Below are 19,815 nucleotides of genomic sequence, written 5' to 3'. Positions count from 1 at the left end.
TAATAAATGCTGTTTCATGCTTCTTCAAATGCATTCAGCTGAATGTTTGTTTTTGACAAACAGCATTTACAGAGGGCAATTGTGATCACCCAGACTGACCTTCGACATCGCACAGGCCAAAGAATTTAACTCAGTAATTTCTGCAGAGCCCACAAGCATCTAGCTGAGCTAGATCGCATCTTTTAGAGCGATATACAACCTTGATTTAAATATCTAAACCAACAGCAATACCATAATTTGGTTAGTGCTTTGAATTTCTCTATCTATACCTGTGACTCTCAGATATGTAAAACTAGTGAATTCCTAGAAAATTCTTCCCCACATTTAGTACATAGGTCAAGTTTCCAACCTGATTCCTAAGGTTCAAGCTTTTCATAAATCCCCACAATTTCAAAAGAAAATTACTACTTCCCAAGAGTTCTAACGCCTGATATTAGACACAAATTTTCCTTCTATGCAACAGGAAACACCACGAGATGCTTACAGCTATCAAAGAAGCTCTGTAAAGCCAGCCAATTTATCCACAAATAAGTAATGGTCAGCAAAAGCAGTTAATTGTTGAATACCACTGAGTACCAAAGATGCACTGGGAGAGCCCTCCTCACAGTATTACTGCAGCTCAGAGATCAATTCTACTTAACATGACACCTCACACATCCAACTTCTTAACATAGACATCAAAGAAGATGCAATTTCAAGAGTCTCACAAAGAGTTTTCACGAAGAGGGTGGTGGGGTTATGAAGTTTTTTAGGGGTCAACTCTAGTATACACTTAAATGCACCATTTTTTCTAAAAAAGGAAACATCCTCTTTGTAAAATTCCAAGTGCAGGAATTTGGTTTTATTTTAAGTTACAAAAGCAGTTGCCTCTTCTGAAATAAAACTGGAGACATCATATTTATGACATACAACTGCACGGCTGAGAAACGAAAGGCATTACGCTGAAAGATCCATCAGCACTTGGCAACAGGGACCAAGGTGACACTGACCTCATATATAGTCAGAATTACTTACGTGGTTCTGTTCATTAACTTCCAAGTACAGTAGCTTGGGACAATTATCTGTTCCAGGGCTCTCGTGAAGAGGACCACCCTGCCATCTCTCTCATTTTGGATCTTTACTGAGCCATAAACTCAAGTGTCCTCTGACAGGCTGCCACATCTCTCCGTATGTTCTATCTAGTCTTGCTCATGGTAAGAGATGATCTAACCAAGCATGAGAGCAAGAAGTTAAGATAATGCTCAAATTATATTACCGAAAGTCTTTCCTGGATCAGGAACAACGAAATTAACGTGCAAAGGAAGTCTTTCACAAGCAGACAAAAGAATTCACCTGAAAAAATATCCGTTATTTTGCTGGTTTTAGCCTGATGTCTTCTGTCAAAGAGTCTCCTCTTTTCTTTATGCTATAGGCATAAACATGTTCACACATAATACCTCTGCTTTGCGTCTTGATTATTTCAATGCATTCTTCATTAAATTATATCTTACTCCTACTCAGAAAAGATAAATTGTTGAGCTTTTTTTTTTTAAAAAAAAAGTGAGCGTGTGCGAAAGAGAGGAGGAAATCAGATGGCTCTCAAAATTTTGAAAATGAATTTTAAGTCATAAAGCTTTTATTTTTCAAAGCATTTAACTATAATTTGCCTTTACCTTATCCCTTACTTATCGCATTACTTTAGATGACCAAGTTCAAGAGGGAAAAAAAAAAAAGCAGTACAGTAAAACCGCAAGTAAAAGGCAGCAAAATATCTTCAGTGATTAAACTTTGCCTTTGAAATTCGTATTCACATATAATTTGTGAGCAAACAGGAAATCTGCAGATTAAGAACATTTTTCTAGGTGAAGGCCATTTTAACAAACAATAGGTATCTTTTGAGATATTCTCTTACTGCTCGCCTTTTTTCATTCAAGACTCCTGTAGAGAGCTATAAAGAAGCGCAATTTAACTGCATAGACAGAGATATCTGCTTACTCAGCCTAAATAGAGTTTTAAACTTTTGCTTAATCCAGCTCTTAGAACTCAAGGCCTGTCAGATAAAAACTAGTGAATATATTATGGCTTGAGAATAAACCTATACATGGAGACTATTTATTTTGAACTACTGAAAATAATATTAATTGGTGTTACAGTCACAGCAGAGGTGTGCTACCAGAATGCAAACAAGCACACATTATTCAGAACGGAGGACAGGCAGTGATTTTGAAATGTTAATTAGAAACACAAGGGATATGAGAGAGTAGTAGGAAGAAAGAAAATAAATGAATGTGCTGATGGTGAGAAAAAGAGAAATCTTTCAGAGCAAAGCATCCAGAATAACACTTCCAGTAAAAACAGAAACATGTATTCGGCAGAACGAAGTGTGACTATCTGCAGTGCCCACAGAACGCCCTGTTCCGTGCGACCATGCACTGCACTGAACACAAAGCCATCTCCCTACAGCTCGGTTCCCACAGACTCACCAGCGTTACACCAGGCCAACCGCATCCCCCCAGACATCAGGAGGAGTTTTGTCATTGGACCACGTGGTCGTACAAAGCAATACCAAACGAGACGACAGCTTTACTTGGATAAATTGTGCAAATCCCATTAAACTAGAATTGTAAATTAATTAACATTCAAAGCAGTAATAACACCACAAGTAGTTTTTGCTATCTGGATTTTGGGGAAAGATGCAAGACAACTTTTTAATTTGAAATGTTTAAGATGCAAGAGATATTATTAAGTATGAGCTCGCCTCTGCTGTTCACTTCTACTGAACTTCAAAGCCACAAAAGCTTCCACACAAAACATCACTTTTTCTGCTAATATCTTCTACGCATCTTCTGTTGGGATGTCTTCTTTCAAGCTTCACTCAAACCGTAAAACAACACAACAAAAAAAACCAAACCAATCTTAGAAGTCAGTCATAAAGTGAACCTGATTCTAATGCAGATTACCACAAATTGTTACATCAATTTAATCCCCCTAAGATTAATGAAATGCAACAGAAAAAGTGACAGGCATCAGAAGCTTCTGCTTGCGTCCTCATGTGGAGCTCCCTGCAGAAGGGAAGCTGAGTGAAGGGTAAAATTAACTCTATCCCATTTTCCATTGTACCACAGTATAGACAGGTCCAAAAATTTTTGTTGAAGAACCAACAACAGGAAGAAAAAGGCAACTAAACACACCAGGGTTGTTTGTTTTCCTATAAAACAGAAACGCAGAAACTCACATGTAAACAGGAAAGATTATCAATGCAAAGTTTTAAGACTGCTTTATAAAGCAGTATCAAAACACTAGAGCCGCTTTTTTTTTTTTATCTTGTTTTTCCTTTACTGTCCTCTCTGAAACAGGGACAAAGTTGGTCTCAGTGCGTCTCCCAGCCACGTCCAAGTTTGAGGGTGAACAAGGAAAGATCCTACAGTTTAACTGCACGGTTGACCAGAAGTGATGCCAAAATTAACATGCATATTTATTTCTTTAACAAAGACAATCTGCTTAGGAACCTGATTTTATTTTTGGTTATACTGATCCCAGTTACAAGTAAACTCATTAGAGTGACCAACTATGCTGTGAATAAGAAAAGACTTATAATAGTGTAATAGTAATTCCTTGCTATTGCAGGATGCAGCAGATTATTTAATTTACATTCATATCGATTTGCTGCAATACAGCACACTAGTGCAATATAGCACCAACAAAAGGGCTGCTTCTGAAACAAAATCTTTACAGTTAAACATGCATTGGATTTTATCAGTACTAATTTTTTAAGACTCTGGAATCATCAATTTTGTTACATTATCAAATAAGATCGTTTAAGACCAGAACCTGAAGATTACACACTTACAGTTATTGCAAATAAAGTTAGTCTTTCAGAATTCAGAATATAAGTTCCATTCACATCTAATTTCATCTATTATAATTAATGGATCGTAGAAGAGTATTAACTAAACACATTAATGACATTTTAATACAGTCATGAAAATTATATCGTCAAAGGAGTCTTACATACAAAACTAATGGACTATAAAGCTCCATTGTTTCAGTAGGTAATACTGGAATTAGATAATTTCTTTTATTAATCAATCATTCCAGACCGACCTTCACAGAAACAAAAGACTTTTTTTTACACCTGTGTATACATATATATTCCCCTTAATAAAGCCACCCAGATTTCTAGGGGTTGTTAATAGTTCCTTCTTCATTTAGGCACCATTCTTCCTTACAAAATGAGCAAGACGATAAATTCATTTGACTAGTTTTCTATTTGAAAAGGCATGAAAAGGCATCGTATAACATCTGATCCACATTTCCCATCTTTGACGTCAAAGTTGAATCCACGTTTTGGGTGGTGCAATCCAGAAGCTGTAGATTTAGGCTGCAGCTTGGGAGATAAGTAGCTAGTGATGCCTACGTGGCTTGCTGAATAACAGAGCACTCTTTCAGCAGCCTGTCCCCACTTACAGCCTGACAATACTATTGACTCCAGCTTATTACTTTTTGACCAGGAGACACTACAAAAAAAAAAGAACCAACAGCCGTAAGAAAAGTTATCCTGTAAGCTTGCAAATGATTATTGCTCTGGCTAGAAAGAAGGCTGAAACAGAACAGAGGCATGACTGCTCACTGTGTGCTCTCGAGCTCCTGTTAAATACACATGCCTCCATTGCCAGAAGAGGTAATGTTTTTATATTTAAGTTATCTGAGCTCCTTGCTGCACTCACTCATTATTTCTTTCATGTGTTTGGCTAAAACTAAGGCACTTTCATGCTTTCAGCATGACTTCAGTTGTGAATGGTTACAAAAGCCAGATAACTGAAACCGACTGGAACCTGCAAGCAATACGATCTTTTACATTTATACTGATCATTCGCTGTGTTTTATTCAGATGTTAAAACTCTTTCCTTATGATTGTTATTTGCATCCATAATAATGCATATACTAGATAATACGCTGGAGATGGGCACACGCACACAGAGTAATTATGAAATTCTATTTTCAAGGAGGTAATAGAGCCTGTGAAGACAGTTTTGTAACCCTTTGGTTTAACTTCTTGAGCCTTCTCCAATAACTATATTAAAAAGGCACATCTGATAATTAAATATTTAAACACAGCAAAGCAATTCTTGCATATACACATGTACAGACTGACCCAGAAGATACCTAACCAGCACGGGTCCCTGAATCACAGAGGCATTTCCAGGCAAGTTGTAGATAACACCTTTTCTGACAAGGCAGAACTGTCAGTAGAAGGATCCCTGCTGCAAGTTACGTGCACCCCTCTAACTCAAACAAAGCCATCAGAACGGCAGTGGGGGATGTTTTGTAGCCCCTTTCACAATAGGCCAGCTCTGCTCCGATGAAAACATCCAGCAGCCTAGAAGGTACACGAAAATGTCCCTTAACATTTTTAAAAAAAATAATAATCATCATCATATTGTACTAAATCCTAAAAAAATAATAAAAGAACAGTTTTCTGAAGGAATCATACAGTTCAATCAGAACTTAAAGCTTCATGACTTTGGGGGCACTATGTAATCCAGATCTATTTTTGCAAGTTAAAATTCTCACAACTGTCCAGTAGGTAAAATGCCAATAACCTGATCTTAGGTTTCAAACCTGTAAACGCACAGCAATGGAGACAGACATTCGGCGAGATTTCCCTAGAACATCTAGGGCTGTTTGCTACACGGCTCCACAGGTTTACAAGGATCAGGTTGTTCAGGGGAAGGTTAAATTTAAGCATTGTTAGCAATTTTGAAAAAACGCTACTGGGCACCTAGATAACATTGAGACTCAGGTCCTTGGAAGTCAAACGGTAACCCACGCACCAGCTCTCTATTGGCCAGACAACCCAGGTAGCTCCAAGAATTCCAGGCTGCGGTCTGAGCCAGGCAGACCTGAGCCAGCCCTGCCTAGGAGCCAGAGTCGCATTAGCTCATACTACTTCCATGCGACTGCCTTAGCATAACTACTTCACGCCCCTGCCATCCTGACTTCCAAACTAAATTTGCTCTGTCCCCCACCAGCCTGAAGCAGAAACACGGTGGGGCCAGGTTTATCGGAGCCTAGCTGAGTAAGCTCTCCCTGATGCTCTGCCGTCCTGTCAGAGCGCTCGGAGCACTGTGTACCACTAAGTGAGAGAGAGAGAGAGAGAGAGAGAGAGAGAGATGTACAGCTGCATCCAGCAATAATCAACAGATTTGTCCCCTGCTGCTTCAAAGCTGTTGTCCAAATCTATGAATCACCGCATCCTCCTTTTTGAGAATGTAATATAATAATACAGATTGAGGTCTCTGGATAATTCAATGAAGAGCCACATTCTTTCTCAGTTAAGAGGATCCGCTTAGGGTATCATCTTCCAGAATCCACTGAAAAGCCAGCAAAAATAATCAGGTAAAACACTACATTTGGAAAAAATATCTATTTCATTAAATTCAAGCATGCTTTTTACCATGAGCCCTGTATCAAGCTGCTCCTCAAGACAACAAACCACAGAGCTGCTACTTCTGAATCTGGGTTTCAGCAGTGGAAAGAGAAGGGCTGTGACTCTGTAAAACCATTCCTACTGATCCTGTGCTGGAAGGCATTTGCAAATTCCGAGGAAGGATTACGATAAAACAAGTATCGCACAGCTTAACAAGCATTCCAGATTTCACAAAAAAAGGAATAGGAAACAACTGAAACCCCCGCGAACTACTGTTTCTCCCCCGACTTGCTTCAAACCCCAGAAGACCAGTGTTACTACTCCATCACGTACACACACACATTCATGTGGGCAGGGAAAGAAAACCTCAGCCCACAAGTGGCTTCAGCGGCTTAGTGAACCTTACCCTGCCATAAAAATAAGACCCAGAGTATAACACCATTTGACTGCTGTTTCAGCTCAGTGGTCATTTTGCATTTAGCATGTCATAATCTAAAACCGACGGCCCAGAAAAGGTTCGCAGAGCCTTTTCTACAGCAGGTATAGAGACCTGGTTTCCATTCCACAGAGTTTACAGCATAAACTGATCTCAACGCCACAAGACATTGAAAATGATGCATCAAGGACAAACGTAAGCTAAGCAACTTTAGGATGTTTTATGATGTTAGCTATATTCCAGGTTAATACGAGATTTTTATACTGGTACGTTACTGTGTCTAAGGCGGCTGGAGTTATGCTGCAGCCTCTTTACCAGATTGCATTATATTTCTTCACAGTTCCTATCTACTTTCAAATTTAAGCAAACCCCGGGGAATGCAGCCATTCGGTGTTTTGTTGATAGCTTAGCTGCCTTGCCGCCATCCCTCTCAAGAGAACTTGTTAGGCGTAACACCTCTAAGAAAAGGTTTAAGTAACGGTTTGTTCCAAGTCCTGAGAAAAGTAAAAATAATTTTAATTATGTTCTCATTTCAACGCCAGGCCATCTTCTTTACTATGACAACCAACTACATTCTGTACTGCAACAGATTTTGAAAAACAAACAAACAAAAAAATATCCCAGGCTCCTTAAGTTGGGAAGGCAGTTTTATTTATTCAGCAGTAGGTATCTGAAATGCCTGCCATAAAAAAAACCTATAAAAACATTTGAACAGGTATTTCTTATTGCAGAGGGAGGTGAAAGAAAAATCTGAAGTATAGCTCGAAGACAAGTCGTAAGAACACCTGCATTTGTCAAGCTTCAGCTGAATCTAAGGTATAGAAAAACATGAATGAGAAACACTTGAAAACAGAAAGGTAGCAGGCTTCTCCCATTTGGTTGAGGGAACTAACATCTCTCTAAAAGCTATGAAACACAGCGCTCACACTTCTTATTGCAAATGCACTTTTACAAACATTGCAGAACCACTAAACTATTCAAAATGAAAATGCCAAGCGCCACGTCCCATTTTCTGCTCTCTCTCTGCTGGACACTTCAGTCCTGAATTTCCTTTTATTTCCACTCATTGTGTCTCAGCACGTATCTACCAGGCAGATTTGTGTGTGTCTGCGTTTAAAGGAAGGGAACTAATGGAGAAATGAACAAGTGAGCATAGAAGTAGAAAAGCAAAGACAGACTGAGTAAGTTTTTGGAGGTCCAGAAAGAAATGGAAGGTGTTTATTACTGACATTGTAAAGGAAAAAAAAGAAAGAGTACATTTACTTATTTTTGGCACAGCACTTCATAAATGGGGGAATGCGGAGAAGCATCCTCTTATGTTTTAAAGGAAAAGTTCTGAAGTGATGCACCAACAAATTGTCTTTCAGATGAGGTAAACTGAGCTCATGAAATGTTATTTCCGAAACCCAATCTGTCATTTTCTGAAAGATATTCATCATACAGCTGTTGACTAAAACAGTGATAGTACTATCTAGGATAAAGGAGCTTATTTATCTGAAAAAGTCACACTTTATAAAAGTAACTGCTAACATAAAGCCTGCAATAAACGTTATTCGGTGAACTCACAGCAAAACCACGAGGCCTGCAGTAACAGCGTCAGTGGCTCCCGGTACAGAGCGTTTTAAGACCCAGCGGGCAAAGCTGATTTTGGTAGAAGGCACAGGTGGAGCAGAGGAGAAAACAACAGGAATACTTAACCCTGGAGGAGAAGCTTCCCAAAAAGCTGGGCCTGCCCACATCCATGTCCCTCAACCCTGCCTCTAAACAGCATACTGAAACCTCAGGGTTTTAAGTTCAATTTTCTGCAAGCCTTACATATTGGATATACTCTTTGTTGGAACTGAAAACTCAGTTACTTTAATTGCAGTATTATTTGTTTGCTGTGCAGGTGTCTTGTTGGGGGAGGGGAGCTGGGATGATTTGGGTTTTTTTTTTTTTTTTTCCATCAAAAATTGGGTCACCATCTCCTGGTTATGGCTTTAGCTTTTGTGAAAATAAAACCATTGCAAAATATTTGCCTCAGTGGAGATGAGCTCTTTTCCATAATGCACGGAGATGCCTTAGAGCGATGAAAGTGTTCATGCCAGGACTGAAATATTTCGCTTTGAGCAGTACTGTTATCTACACACATAAACCGAATCTCCACCAGACAGATTCATAGTGTTGCTGACATCCATCAGAGCTTTGTCATTGACATCACCAGGATGAGAATGGTTTATTCATACAGGTATAGCCATAGTCTTTCAAATAAAAAAAAAAAAAAAAAAACACACAACAATAATAAAAAAAACCCCCAAGAAATCCACAGAACCGACAATACATTACATAAAGGAGTCTCCTAACTAACAGCTCAATTTAGTGATCACCATTCAGGATTGCTGATACTTTTCAGCATCATTCCTGCTAACCTGGCATTCGTGCTTCGTCCTGCTTCCATTAAAACAAGTGTCAAAACTCTCCCAATAACATTACCTTCTTCATAGGTCTTAAGGTATAGGAAACACTCACTTTTGACCTCAGATGTGATATATTTAGAACAGCATAGTCCTAAAGAATAATTAAGTATACTGAGAATGCCAAGAAGCCGCTAAACATTACACCTCTGCCCTGAACTACAGCAGGGTGCATACCTTCACTCTTTTGAAATTGTTTTGCATACCACCCTAGATATTTATTTACTAACAAATAGTGATTACACTACCTTGCTTGAAACCAAAGGCTGAGTGCAGCGTCACACAGAAGGGATGTTAGTCCTAATTTGCATGTACGGAGCCACTCATGCCTTTCTCTGTGCTAAAGGCAAGTAACCCTCTACAAGATCACGGAAGCATCGACCTGAGCAAGGTAGTCAAGGCTATGCTTAAATTCAGTGTTTCCTTAATTGGACTTCTAAATATTTGTTGGACATTCCTAAAGCCTTTGCCATAGCAAACTAGACCTCAAGATCTAGTTTATTCTTCAAGAATATTTTGGGATATGACAGGCGAGGGCTTTCCTAACAACTTACTTCCACCACTGCTTCTGAAAATATTAGTAAATGAAGGGTTAATGCCCAAATTAATTAAGATGCTGAGTACAAACTGAAACATATCAAAAACACATAAGTGTGGTGTGCCTGAAAGAACCTTTCAAGTGTTACACACTTCATAGCACAAGCAGAAAGATGTCCTACATGGGCACAATAAGACGACAGTAAAATAATGCCCTTGTGGGTTTCAGAACTCCTGGCAGGAGGCAAACACCTCAGCTCCGAGGGGCTTGCACAGAGAACTTTTTCTACTCACACTCACTGGATAATATTTCTAGTTCTTCTCCATCAGAGTTGCTCATGGCACCTCCCCTCCCCTTCCAATTAACAAAATCCTCTTATCACAAGATGCTTACAGGATTTGAAAAAATGTCATTTTAAAAAACTCATTTTAGAAACAAATCCAAGAAAGCCCTGTTCAAGGCTAGTTTGTAACGCTTGTCTCAACTAGACACATCCACCCCTGGGAACAAAACTGCTCAAAATTCTTATCCTTTAAATTTACAGTACATAGCTATAGCAGTATTACTTTACACCAGCTGCAAAAACTCACCAACATCTGTAACGAAATAGATGCTTCTTTTCTTGGCACACACTTTCTAACAGTCTGCAGTCCTCACAGAGGACTGATTTTACTTGCAGTTTCTTTAAGGCAAAGCACACAGCATTCCACGTCAATTTTTAATTTTAAGACAATACTTCCAGTATGCTACAAGCAAAAAATCACTGGAAGTATGAGTCTTTTAGGAGTTATTTACTTTATATTATAGAATAAATATGGTAGTCTGGAAAAACTATACTTCATTTTACAGATTGTTTTATAGTTCTATAGTATTTCCATGGTCAGTTGTACACTATTGAAGTCAGAAAAGATGAATTCATCCCTCTAAGGAATAAATATGCAATACTGAAGGTTTATGTTATGGTCTTCTAATTACTTTATGGCACCCTTTAGAGAGAATCAGCTGTAAACAGCAACACATTTCTGTTGATGAAAACATTGCTCTACTTATGTGTCATTTCAGTATGGCATAGCAGGCTCCCTCCTGCGTGCAAGTCAAGTTTTTACAAGTGTTAAACATCTTCATTATGTCTCTATACTTAATTCGAGAACATTGAGACAAATTCTTCCCCAAAACAGTGGAAAATACAGGAATACCCCTGCCAACAATTACGGGGGGATGGAAGGGTGTATTTGCTTTCTTTACGTGAAGACCTTGTATGAAATCTTGGCTCTACTGAAGACCACTGGAAACAGCGACAAGTTTGCATAACTTGTTTCTAGAGCTACAGAAGAGTCATGAGAGATGTGTTTAGCCATCATTAATTATAGCTATAATTTTCAAAGGAGCCCAAGGACACACTTATCAAACACAGCCAATACTATTAACTCAATGGCAATTCATTGATTTTCTTGGAGTAATTCAAATCTATATGTAGACACATATACTTAGGAACCAATTCTGAATGGAGCTTCAAACAATTTTATTCTAGTAAATGCAAAACCACCCAGCTGCAATTATCATTATTTGTTGCTTAAACAAATACTACAATTTCATGGGGAAAAATTAAAATGCATTAGGTCCTGCTAACGCTTTTGAGCATTGAAACTATTCCCAAGATGTTCTTGCTAAAATAATGACTTCAGGAAATGTAGTCAGAGACACTTCCCTTTGCTTTCAAAATGCATAGATGATCATACTGCGCACATTTGAGTCGCTGTTTTGACTAAAGACTCTTTTGGAACCTAGGGGTCAGCATGTGAGCTTTCTCCCCTGCCTTTCCTCTGCTGATTAAGCAGCAATTAAACCATTTCACCATTAAGCTACTTCGTGGTATATTCCTGTACAGTTTGGGGGATTTTCTGATGGTTAATCTCTCTGACCATCATTAACACATTACAGCTAGAGGCAACAGTGAGAGAATGATCAATTAAGCAAGTGATTAGCAACCTCCTTTGCCCTGTCCAACCCCCTAAAATTAAATGGTTCAGGCTTGACCGCCACGCTACAACGAAAATGAGTAAAACACATTTTATCTCATTATTCCTGTTTGAATAGCAAATTACCTAAAGCCAACTCATTCAGCTATGGCAAAGAGGAACTGCAAATTGTTTGTTAGCATTGTCTTGTGGGCACGTCTTCTTCACATGTCCCTTCTGCTACGAGTTCTCTTACACTACTTGAAGCAATGCTATTTATAAAGCAGCTACACAAAACAGCTCAGAGGAAACCAGTTAGATAATAATGTTTTAGAACAGTTAAAAGGCAATGACAGCACAGAGCAGAGCCTCAGACACAAAGAGGTGAGGAACAAGTTATTAATTTCATGAATGATCTCCCTGAAGTCAATGGAATACCATGAACACTCAAGGAATAACAAGGTGCAAATCAGAAGAGGTTGCTGCTGTCTGAAACTAGGTTCATGGAAACCTGTATTAGCAGCGCAGCACTGTCTCTGGCCCACTCCCAGGAAGGGTTTTCACTGCAGCAAATGCTCTGTGTTTCCCTTCGGCTTTTCCTAGGTTCATTCCCTTCTTGCAAGGTCTTTACCGAACTTGCAGTAAGCAGCGGTTGTGCTCACATGCTTTTTTTTTTTATTATTCAGTGTTCGCTATTTGGAGATGGACATTTTGGACAATCTCACAATAATTTTGCTAATCAGTACATTTCATCTGTTCCTTGTAGGCACATGCAGCAGTTGAGAGAAATCTTATGATTCAGACTAATATATGGAAGTAATTCTCATATATGCAATCAGCTGCCATACAGAGCTTTACGTACGCATAACTACGCCCAGCTCTATAGAAGCTGGGACAAATCAATGTCACTCACATTATGAAACTAAACATCACGTTTATATGTAGAGATTTGGTGATCGAAAGTCTAAGCTTCTGTAAATCTCCCAAGTCATATTTAGCCAATACCTCGCTATTGTTTCAAGGCATTACAGAAGTGTTCTAGATTTCCCGTTGCAGCACTGCTTTCCTTATAAGCGCGTGCCCCGTTTAGATTCGAAATGCTACAAACTGCTATTTAAATTTACCAAAAAAAAATGTACTGTGACATTCAAGTCGAATGGGGGGGTGGAGCTTGGGGGATGCATTTTCATCTAAGTTTTCTGTGTTTTTCTTCTTGTCTTCTTATCTTTCTTCTTTGTTTACAGTAACAATAATAATTAATTACACAAATATAACAGCCTTGAACTATCTGTTCAATGAATCTTATTCATTGAAATTACATCACCAGCTTTCACAGTGCCAGAATTCAGTTTCTGTCTTTGTACCAGATTCACATCTCAGATTTTCTCCTGATAGAAACAGAAGAAAAGCAAGGTCTGGGAGCCCACTGCTGATAACACAGGAGTAGGGGTTGCCTTAGGGAGCTTTGTCCCAAAGTTTGTACTAACATGTAAACAAAAGAGAACGTCCAAAGTGCAATTTAACGGTGTTTCAGTGAACAAGTTTTGATTTCTAGTTAAAAGAACAAAAATAAAAATCCTAAACGTTCCGGAAAGTTAACAAGTTATTTTAGATATTCATGTTAAATTTTGTTTTAAAACAAATTCAACACATTTCAGAACTGTAAAATCTGGCTGTGAATGTAACACATTAAAAATGCTTAAAGCGCTGACAAACACACATACGCTGATGCAAAGAAATTTCTGCTGTGTCACATGCAGAGCTGATGGGGCTACATTACAACCCCAGATGAACGAGGAACAGAAAGGAAATCTGTATATTGGGCAGGTGACGCTGCAAACTGCTCTTGTTTTCCCTTAAAGAGGTCAAGTCCTTCATGGATTTCCTAGGAGTTTCCAGAGTACAAAAGTGAGAGCAATGTGATTTTTCTTCAGTTCTTCTGCTTTTAAAAATCTGTTACTAGCAATAGTGATAAAACCCAGCAACTTTTTAAAATACGCTATGAAGAAAAAGAACATGCACTGAAGTAGACTTTGTGCTGTTTGGCAGATTGCAAAATGTGTATGAATCATTGTCAAACAACCCCTTCAGAAAGACACACACAAAATGTCACAAAACGATGCTTTCTGCACAGTGCAAATGTACTTTTTGAAGTTAGTGGAGAGTGATAAACTCCTTTCCTATTACTATTTGCAGGATACACTGCTTGAACATCACAGAAAATGGAAAAAGGGCAAAAATTAGTCTGAAGTGTAGCACTAGGTTTGTCGTTAAAAACTTTCAAATCCTAGTCAAAGGATCACAATCATTTCTCCACGTTAACGAAGTTCTCTTTCACAGCAGTTTTAGTAAAACACTCCATGTATTTTTGATTGTTATCACAAAACTGAAGTTCAAGGAGAAAATAACTACGACGTTTTTTATTAGAAGTGATAGTAGTGAGATACTTCACTGTATCTAAACCATCTCAAGTACTTCTTCTAATGAAATTCCATCAGATATCCGTTCCTATGCTAACACTTTTGCATTAAAAAGGGTTTACTGGTATTGCCCATTAGGTTCACTTACGCAGCCAGCAAATACATAAGAAAACCAGCTTACCTTCCAATATGTTTACAAGCAGCATTATGCACTACAGTAACTATATAACATACCTCGAAAGAGAACAAGAAACTATAAATACTGAAGAAAAAAAAAAAAACACTATCAACTTAGACGTACACATTCTTTAGAAACAAATAAAAAACCACAGCTATATATATTTTATGTGGCTAGTACTGCTAGCATGCAACATTTGCGAAGTAATTACCATAATTCACAAATACTTCTATAGCAGAAACTAAGAAATAAATCCATTATGCTAGTACCATTCTCAAGTGTAGATTGCAGCTTTGCTATACATTCATCAGGTAATTGGTAAGAATTTCTCGCATTTCACCCTTTATAAGTACTGAAAAGTCAATATTATTTAACCGTTGCACAAATGTTAATAAAAAGTCATAATCCAGAGACTTACCCTGGGTCAACAGAAAGAAGCCCAGAACCATCCAAAGTTATTTCCAATGTCCAGACCAGAGATCTGAAAGAGAGAATAACAAAGGGTTTGTGACAAACCTGACACAGAGTACTCTGAAAGGAGCAAAATCAATTGTGACATTTTTCATTTATTTGTAAATGCCTCTTTGGCAGCATGCTCACTCAAAACGACAGTTGACTCTTATAGAATAGGGGAGGTGACGGTAAAATAGAGGAATCCTGACAGTTGCTTTAATGAGATTCTGCATTAGACCCACTCTACCACTTTCCCTCAACAAGGAGTATGCCCTTCACTTTCAATCTTATACCCTCCAATTTGGAAAGCATTAACCCTATGAAAAACGCTACACAGCCTCCTCTAATCAGCATCACAGCTCTTCTTTCTACCTTCTTCACTATCTCACTGACATGTACGTATGGAGCTCGCTCACTATTTTAAATACGCATAAGCAGCATAGAGCAAATTGATTAAATACGATCAAGTTGAAGTTTAAAGTCTAGTCGCAGTGCGTGTGGCGAGGGGAGGACAGGGACTCTTGAAATAGGCCTTAGTTGATATTAGGAGAGAACCCACAGAGCATCCCTTCCAGCTCTAAGAATTATGCTACTGGACGGCCTCAATGCAGGGACCTCTGACGCCCACGCAAAAATAAATGGGGAAATTTGTAACACGACATGAAACTTGCCTTGCAAATATTGAGGGGATAATCATGTTGGGAACAGAAGCAGACAGGGAATTTTAAAAGCTGTAAGAACACACAGCATTATACCAATGTTTCACGGAGAGGCCACTGGTTTGAGGATCTAACGCTTGAGTGCGCTTAATCTGATATAACTCCAATCTGAGCTATTTCGTTCTCAAGCTTTCCAACAATAACACTTTTTTTGTTGTTCAAACTTGTTTCTTAGTACTACATCCCACATCTTTCAATGGAAACAGATGACAGTACTGAATGGTAGCCTCAGGCTGCACTGAAATTAGTATCTTGTCCTCTGTTAACATCAGTAAAACACTTGTTATTACAACAGTAAAGGTTTTCATAAAAAAATAAATAAAAAAATAGCAAAACCTCTCCTATTAGCATTGCTAAGAGGAGCTTGAATCCTAGATCTATTGCACGAGGCAAGCAAGTCTGAGTTGAAAAAACTAAAACATCCAGAATAATACTGCTCAGTCTGTGTTTCAGAAAACAATTCCCTACTACCTGTGTTAAATCTAGCTAACCAAATCCTGTTTGGGGAGCTTGCAAGGAATTCGTCATACTGCAATCTGCTATGCGATCTGTCTACATAAACTGTGAGTAAAGCTCTTTCGTGTCTTGAAAAAAAAAGGAGAGATGAGTCATATTCATGAGTTACAGAACAGCAACAAGCAGTTTGCTTGACAACCTTCACAGAACCGGTGCAGTAATCCACAGCTCAAGCAAGCTTCCATTTCCCATTTTATTTGCTTCCAAAAAGCCCACAACTTTTCTGCATATGACAGAACTTTCTAAAAGGAAACATTTTTGGCACCTTTGCTTTCAGGACGCAGACTAAAGGTGTAACTTTGAAGTCTTTTGCAAAATCCTTCCTGGTACACGTAAGGTCTTTTTTAAGAAGTCTATCGATTGACAGAAGCAAGGATTGTAATTCACTTTCAGTATTAGCTTATATTTTTCTCTTACTGAATATTCAGTCTTCACTGAAACATTTCAAAATCAGCGTAACAAAGCCTAGCACAACATTAAATCACCTACTGAGCATATCAATCTGAGTGCACAAAAAAATAAAGTACACTTCAGAACAAATTCTCTGGCAGTTTCTTCTGATTGATTAGGAATTCTCCTAAGTTAAAAGACCCTTCATATTTCATTCTTAGATATACACAGTTACTCCTAGCAACCTTTCACATTTGGATGGGAAGCAGAAAAGGCCAGATCCTAACCTCTGCTCCAGCACGGGAGCGACAGTGAAATATAATGAAGTCAACATGCATTTACTCTAGAAAGGAAAAAAAAATTACTATTTAGCTCCAAGGAAGGCTGCTTTATAATTCAGACAGGTGATCTGGAGGCACAGCAGAGCAATAATGACTAACATCACATACTAGAGGGAGTATAAATTTTAATGATACCACTCATAAACCCCACATTTTAAAGGTTACAAAACAGAAACAACCTTACAAAGAAAACACATAAATCATTCAAGGTGTCAGGTTCCTACTCCTTAGCTATTTTAAGAATTAACAGCCTGTCCATCACTAAATAAACTAGAATACGCAGCACTTATTTATGTAGGACTGAAGAGGAACGTAACATTGGAGTTCAGCAAGCATACGCCACTATAGCCTCTCTTCTTAGCAACACAATATCCGTAATCATTTATACCTTCACTGATTTATTCATTATTCAATAAAATTCATCAAAAACACTGGGCCAAATTCACTTACATCTCACAACAATACATAATTAGCACTAAATTGGCCAGGTAAGTTACATGAATGCACTTAACTACTTGCTCATGCGCATTTCATTGTATTCCCGTCAACATCTTTAATGGGGCGTTCACAAGTGATTTGTTCTATTGATGTATGTTCCAAGACGTTTAAATATCTGGAAACAACCAGATATTGGACAAAAGTCCATTAAAACACTGGAGTGCTCTCTGCATTTTGTTCTTGGCTTTTCCAACCTTAACTCCAACATTTCATTGCTTCGCATATAAAATTAAAGTTCACACAATAAACTGCTGTACCGTTATCAAGGAACTCAGGTAGGCTTCTGAACAAGCCACAACAGAAGAGCACTACACTCCTGATTACCTGCACCACAAATTGACCTGAGCTGCTATTAACACTGCTGGAAACGGTTTCATTGTTATAGCTCATATCCATCTGTTACTAGAAACTGCTAAATCAAGCATTAATTGTAGGTCCAAACAGAAATAAGTAACACCCTTGCAAACCAAAACCCCCTAGTGAACTATCCTACCGTCCCCCGACTCAACCATCATCCTATCTGTTCCTCATAAATTCACTGATCATTATTTATGCCTAAAACACCCTCCTTGTACTGTCAAGCACCGAATTTTACCATCGTCACGGCTCAGTCAAGTTTCATCTAATCTGTACTCCAAACAACCTCCCTGAAACAACAGGGCGGCTTTGGGGGTAAATTAGGAGATGAACAGATCTCTTTTGGTGCTGGAATGTGTAAACCTATCTTGTTTTCAAGATAGGAAAACAAGACAGGAGAGCATCCTCTGCACTTCCTCATGTGGCCCTCAATGAGGCTCCTGCTGTCCATGACTTTCACGGGAGAAACAGGGTCCAACATTGATTCAGCACTCCAGTTATACCAAAGACATCACACATCACTTTTGCCTGTGGTAACAGGGAAGAAGGACATTCTGAAAATTGAAACCTTTTCTTCATCTTGGCCTCCATACTGACAGACACCAGTATGGCAAAGCAACCTTCTGTCCTGCTCTCCATTCATACCACGAGGATAAACTAGAATCAGGGCCTTACATTCTCATTCTTATTACTTTAAGTGGTCTGCAATTGCAACTGTATTTAGTGTTGTCCCTATACATAAACTATCACCGGCTGCTGGTTAAAATGGTGACTCGGGGATAATAAGCCACTATTAATGCTGAACTTTGACAGATTTGTTACGCAAATCCACAAATCGCCTTTTGAGCTGAACTGGATTTTACAGAACTTGCGTGTAGTTTTGTTCAGTGGTCGTTTCTCTTATTCACTGAAACCAGCACCTCCATTTCGCTGCCTATCCTAAGATTCACAAGCCACATCACCAGTTACAGCAGCAGGATGCCAGCCACAGGTCCGCTGGTGGAAACACTCACTGGAAGAAGCTGGTTTTAGGGCACTCCAGAAGAGCTGCAAGTAATTTCCACCTCCACAAGTCAAACGTACCCCAGGCTCCCTTCTGGAAGCAGGGAGCTGAGGGCCAGGCTCACCACGAAAAGCTTTCACTGCATAAAGCTTTCTGCAGACTGGCTCAGAGATCAGGCCTTGAGTTTTTGGTTTTCAGAGTTAATCCAGCTTCAGTATTACTTTTCTTAATATCATTCTATGTTTGAGCTGTTTAATGAATAACTCAATATTGATTCATTTATTTTTTCATAAGTAGACAAACATTAAAAGACACTTGAACCAGGTCATCTTGCCTTGCTGCAAAGTCCAATAAGGCCTCACCCAAAACCCTTCAATGTCAAAAGGAGCATTTCTACCGGCTGGACTTTAATACTGCATGTAGATTTGGGATCTAGTCTCACCCCAAGTGCAGCAATCAACCACACGATTACACAGCTCTCTCTGGCAGTGCTCACTGCATTTACAACTCCAACCCTGCATTTGACATTCCTGCATCCAATTACCAGTTATCACAGGCAACCGATCTCTTAAAACTGTTCTGGTTAAAGAAAACTCAATATTTGGTTTACAATGGCAATAAACACCTAAATATTTTCAATAGGCTGTTTTCCTTATGCCATGACTTTAGTTCTGGAATCCTTTCCCATAACCCTAAAGGAATTTTATTTAAGTAAACTGCTAACACATATCATAGGATTATTTTTCCAATCTTTGTTTTCTTTAGGAAATTATTTAAGAAGCAAAACCTTGAACAGTGATCTCAGCATTCATACGGCAGTGAACTTCAGCTACAATAACTGCGTTGCTGTGAGCTATGACGACTTTCCCATGGGGGAGAAATGACCTGGTAATTCAAGAATGACAAAGTCAAAAGTAAGGTAAACTGGGGGAGGGAAAGGATTTCCCCCTAGGATGAGATAAATATAATTTCTCACGGCAGCATATATCTCTCTTAAGCCTCAGGTGGTTTTAAGTTAATGAGATTAGTTCCAGCAGGCAGTGAAATCCCAGGATATAGGATTTATATTTCAGCAGTTTTCACTTCATCCAGCAAGCACAGTGTAGTCAATCTTTGTGTCATTTTGTTATTGTCCTGGTTTGGGTC

The 19,815-nt window shown here is 38.7% G+C and overlaps 1 protein-coding gene across 2 annotated transcripts in view; it reads right to left on the bottom strand.

Annotated features, from left to right (window-relative positions):
• NAALADL2 (N-acetylated alpha-linked acidic dipeptidase like 2) overlaps nt 1–19,815 on the bottom strand; it is a 477,589-nt gene that overhangs the window by 435,571 nt on the left and 22,203 nt on the right. For both annotated transcript variants that reach the window (XM_063339333.1, XM_063339332.1), the window contains exon 2: nt 14,811–14,873. The gene's annotated coding sequence lies outside the window, so the exon portion shown is untranslated. The remainder of the gene's footprint in view (nt 1–14,810; nt 14,874–19,815) is intronic.

This window comes from Chroicocephalus ridibundus, chromosome 6 (genome assembly GCF_963924245.1).
Source record: "Chroicocephalus ridibundus chromosome 6, bChrRid1.1, whole genome shotgun sequence".
NCBI classification, from domain to species: domain Eukaryota; kingdom Metazoa; phylum Chordata; class Aves; order Charadriiformes; family Laridae; genus Chroicocephalus; species Chroicocephalus ridibundus.
The sequence above is the reverse complement of the archived record's forward strand: the minus strand, read 5'-3'. Positions and strand labels throughout refer to the sequence as shown.